Below are 5,718 nucleotides of genomic sequence, written 5' to 3'. Positions count from 1 at the left end.
GTGAAACTTGTCTGTCTTTCTTTCTCGTGTTTCTCTAGCTTTATTCATGAGACTATGACTCGTTTCAGTCGTTGGGGAGTTTCTGTGGTCTGGCGAACGGTCCGTTGACGACGACGTCCAGTGCTTTCCTGGTGGTCGTTGATATCCACTAGGCGTGCTGTATCGAGTACGCGGTCACCGTAATGCCTGCAATCTATATTGAATTGGCTAGTCATTGATCGCCGTATGGACTACACGGAAACATGTACCCCGCTGGGCTCACCTGCCGGGTTGGTGGGCGCCCAGATGGGGATAAAGACCCCACTTGCCCATTATGGAGGGGCATAACGACACATAATAATAATAATAATAAAATCTAATAGTACTCAGGGAGTTCGTCGTGAACAACGTTGCCAGGAGCGGATCTAGAATCTGACTGAACGGGGTGCGCGACGGCATAAAATTAATTGTGGGCGTGGTCAGAAAGTTGTTTAATTAAGAAGGGGCATCTTATGCAGGAATAAATGACACACACGCGAGCGCGCGCGCACATGTATTGTGTATGTACACGTACCGTATGTACGTAAGTATAGTCACAATCACTGAATGCAAGATCGAACAACGAGATCCCACCGCTTCTGATTTTGAAAGATGACTTGGCATGTTAATACGAACAAATCAACGTCGTATGCAGAGATTGTCACTGTAAAGAGAATCAAACAGTCTTTACAATATTGAAACTACGTCGCGTTTGGACTTCTTTAGATATGCTTTCGAGTCTTAATTAATGACTACAGATCACAGCCATTGTCCACAAACTGATCTTGCAGAGGACTAACGAGTAGCATGCGCCTAGGATGTGCTGTGGCAGATCGATCCAAAACCTGATCTAAATCAAGAGGCAAAGACTTGTGAACGTCTTATCTTGTGAACTCCTATCTTTACCGTATACACTAAATTTAGATGTGCTTTCGCGCTAAATACACCTACTGTAAACATAGTATGATACTGCGTCTAGAGACATAGGCCTTAGTCTACTTGAAGGGGTGGCGCGCGCCCATCGCGCTTATGCCTGGATCCGCCTCTGGGTGCTCCGCTACTGACGGAGATTACCCAAGAGATGTATATCATCCCGACTTCAATCAGGGAAAATCTGCTATTTTAATTAAGTCACAGTCAAGAATTCTTTTGCAGACGCTTATGTGAAATAGCAAGTCATTCCACGCGGGAGCTGCTGCTGAACCTGGGCAAATAACCAAGGACCATCGCCATGAAGCCAACGTCATCGGAACTGGAGCTGTCTTCTATCCATTGGCAGTGAAATCATTTGGTACATGGAGCGCACATAGCCTGGAAATTCTAAAGCCTATTGCGAGAAAGACGTCACTTTTGCATACTCCGACAATTAGCAAAGCTGTGTTTATAACTTACATGAACGACTATAAATAGGACTTTGGACATATATATATATATATATATATATATATATATATATATATATATATATATATATAGTACAATAGTTTTAAATAGACTACATTTAGTTTCAAAACATAGCTTCTTAGATTTTTCCACATAGGTGGGATATCAAAAAATATTTATTTATTGGCGATCGAAGCGAGCCACTCCCTTGTCATGTCAATTGAAATCGATATATTTTATAAAAATAAAAAGTAAAGAAATAAACAATATATATATATATATATATATATATATATATATATATTCTCGTTTCACTTGGCACTATCCAGAGCACACCGCGTAGAGGTGGAAACAAGCTGTGCTCCAAATTTGATTGGGAAAGGGGGTTGGGACTTTTCATCGTAATATCTAACGAAACAAATTGAAACCCAATTCAACGCAAAGATACTGAAACAAGTAAAATGTCAAGTTTCGACAAAAATGTCAGCTAAAACAGAAATAAGCGAATAGGAACTCAACAAAGCCCATCTAGATAGAGTAACACTAATAACGAAATCTTACGTTAAACGTAGACGGAGAAAGAAGGAAGCAACCAGACACTGACGTTCAAAACGGCGTCAAGGTGCCTAGAAATTCTACATTTTAAAACTCAAATGTAGTTACTACTCGGATCTTTAGCCACTGATACAGGAATGATGTCATCGATTGGCACGAATAGTTCCGTGTAATCAACATTACTTGGATCGTTCGTGTTTATACGTCACAATAAAGTTTTTGTGTCTTGCTGAGATTTCCTGGCCCAAACAACTTCCGCCACTTGAATGGACTCGTCACGAAAGAAACCTACTTCACCAAGTCGTAAGACTCTCGCAAAATAGGCGTAAATAGAATCTTGTCCATCGTATTTTCGTACGTAGACACAGTGTGGCTCTTCTTCGTCGGTTCGTGCTTGCCTCATGAGAACAAGCGCGATCCACGACGACTCAGAGGCTGGAACTTCATTTCTGCCCAGCGCTCCAACTGGTCTGACATGAAGCATGTTGCCAGGAACATCTACATCAGGAATTGCTGCACTACGAAAGGATTTGAATTGAACATCTGGACCATGACGCAGTTATCTGATTCGACTCTCGTCAAGACCGAGATTGTCTTCTGGCATCCATTCTCTCATAGTCGGAAAAGACGAGTTGTTGGCCTGTTGTTTCTCTTCTTCATACTTTGTAGCAAGATCGCCGTAGTCTTTGTGGTGTACTCGAAAGAAATCTTCCATGTGACCGTACTGAAAGGTCCTAGTATGTCCACTCGAGACTCTCCATAGAGATATCCGGATGCTCGACCTGTGACACGTCGTACCATGTACTGCGTATATCGCCGATCAAAGTCTTCAGGTCAGACTCAAAACCTAACAACTGAAATGACTCCCTTGGATATAATGGGTGCATATCATATATCGGCGAGTCTGGCGGGACCTGCAGTTGTAGCAATGTACACGCGCTATGTACAGAAACAGTCTCCATGACTGTAGCTTCGGAGAATCTTTTGTTGTGGTCACGCCTACTTAACATCCCCATTAATCTTTCACATCCAAACATTCATGTGCTGTACATAGTGCAATAATTTTGTATTGCTACAACTGAATGATGAAGAAGATGTAACATAACAACGTGCAAAGATGCTGGAAAGTTCAGTTCTACTTCAGCTAGTGTTTCATGAATTAATGATTCAAGAGTGTCTAAAGAAAAAAAAGCGGCTGTATGTACTGAAGCGGCTATATCACGCAGACAATCAAGCAAGCAAAACAAGACTAGTCGTTGACGTTTGCCGAGCAGACCACGCAGACAAAATTTTAAGATTCCAGTAGTGCCTAGTTTCAGCCAGTCGCTGGTGCGGTGTATCTTTTTATAATTAGTAAACCATGAATCTGACTTAAAACCGAAGCCTATCGGTAGACAAAAATGGACATCGCACGGCCATTGGCAATTCTGGCCTCTTCCGGCGTCAGTTCCCAAAGCCCTGGCAAAGGTTGGACGTCGTCCTCTCCACGGTCTTCTAATGGCCATAAGTCAAGAAAGCGTCCGTGATCACGTTCTTCTGGTAAAACGTGATCCCCGACTTTGACAAAATATCCCGTAAGCACTGAAACAAATGCACCAAGACATTCCGCTGTACGTGTATAAAATCTACTGGTACACTCCCATGCGAACCAAGTCACACAATAGAAAGAGCTGCTACAGCTGTAGGCCCGTTGACTCCAGTCTTCTTTTACTACTCTCTTAACCTTTTTCTGTCATTATTCTTTCCTGTATCCTTTGGCGTATGGGCAAGCATTCTCTTCCTTGGGCAATGACGTCTTCATGATTTCGGGGTTCGGGTATGTCAAGGTCCTCTGAGTTGGAATTGAAGTACACTGTGGCGCTTCGTAAACGATGACTGAGAGGACGAATGTACGCTCGGCTGTTGAGATAGACCACCTTTCGTAAATTGTAAACGTAGTGTCGCTGAATAGTGCAAAGATGACAACCTTGAATAGCGTCTTGCCCCTTCATGCATAAAACTTTTGACTGGGCTTCGTAATCCATAACTAGAATGTCAGTCACAGCTCGTACTGTTGAGCCATCACTGAGGACAATCCCTTAATCGAATAGTTGGACAAATTCGTCAATTACAAGCCTCAGAAAAGAACATATGCCTTTTAGAGAAGAACCAGGAATGATAGTTGTCAAAAAGAAGTGGGCAAATGAATAACGTAACTCTAGAGGCAGATTCAAAATAAGAGCATAAGCAGGCCGCGTAGAGTAGCCCGTTGACCCCTTGCGGAAGGGGTTGACACCATCAATGCTAATTGCTAGAACAAGATTTCGTCGATCTCCTTCCATGATACCACCGTTGGCAAATAGAGATTTCCAGTGGTCGGTCTGATGTAGGTCATTGATGTAGCCGTTGGTTGGAGATGTAACATTGTGGTGGTGTGTCTCAAGCCAACCATTCCATCACTTTCCAAAACTTGTTTTAGTAGTGGAATTAAGGGCAAAACTTTGAAGGTTCTTCTTGGGGGACGATCAAGCCTACGACGTTTTGACATGCCCATGATCTAGATTGCCTGTGGTACCGTCTTGCATTACATTCAGGACATCGCTCGGCGTCAGTCAACTCTTCGTAGTAGGCACAACAGCCATTCGGACACATGTGAAAAGACTTTAACTGTCGAGGGCGTAGTAACCCTAGGAACTGTTTGTATATAGTTGGGAGACGATGTTCTTTGGCAAAATATGTGCCATCAGCTTGAGCAACGATTCTAGCGCTTTCTTAGTTACACCACTGTCCTGAGTAAACCAGGTTTCCAATAAGAGTACTGTCTCAAGAATGGTTGTACTAGAGCCGGAGTAGAGATGGTTACGCAAATTGCTCTGATTATCGCTGTCTCCGTTTTCAGACTCATCATCGCTGCTGCTGCTACTGATGCAGCTGCTGCTACTGCTGCAGCTGCTGCTGTCGACATTGTGTGTATGTTGTTCTTATTGTTCAGGACTATTTTCATCTGAAACAGTCATATGTTAGAATATGTAACCTATCTCTTACTGAGAGAAAGCATATAACGATTAGTTTATTAGATTTAATAAATCTATTATCATTATATAAATTTAAAAATACGTTATTTTAAATTTGGACTAAAGTTTCGGCTAAGAAAACAAATTAAAATATATGCATATTAATATTTAATTAATAATACATATTATTTGAATTTTGTCTTAATAACGAATATATATAATACAACAGTAAACTATTATGTAAATTACTGTATACATAGGATTCTATACACTTGTTGCATTTGTTTTGTATACTTACAAATTATAAAAAAATAATGCTCTAAATTCCACCTTGATTAACTAATTGCTCTCTAAACCTACTTCATCTAATAAATGAAAACCAGCATGCACGTCTTCTTCTGGCGACACTATAGCCTCCATCTGCTCATAATTTTGGCGTTCGAATTCAGACGCTTGATCTGCCTCGCTTGGCGTTGAAGAGTGTTGGCACTCTGCAGCTGCAGGAGCTGTGCATTCCGTGCTCTTAGAGATGTCTTCTGATTGTGCGTGCACTTAAACGCGATTTTCCGCGGCACACTGAACTGACGCAGAATTCTTTTCCGTCATCCATAACGCGTGTTTGATCCTCACGTGTTAATAGAAGAAATTCCTCGTTTATCCAAACTTATTAATTTAAAATGCAGCATTACTATGTTCTAGTGACACGTGCACTGCGTGATTACATGCACTTCTTTGTCACGTCCAACGGAGTTTTCTACTAAAACGCCCG

This window comes from Corticium candelabrum, chromosome 8 (assembly GCF_963422355.1).
Source record: "Corticium candelabrum chromosome 8, ooCorCand1.1, whole genome shotgun sequence".
NCBI lineage: Eukaryota > Metazoa > Porifera > Homoscleromorpha > Homosclerophorida > Plakinidae > Corticium > Corticium candelabrum.
The sequence above is the reverse complement of the archived record's forward strand: the minus strand, read 5'-3'. Positions refer to the sequence as shown.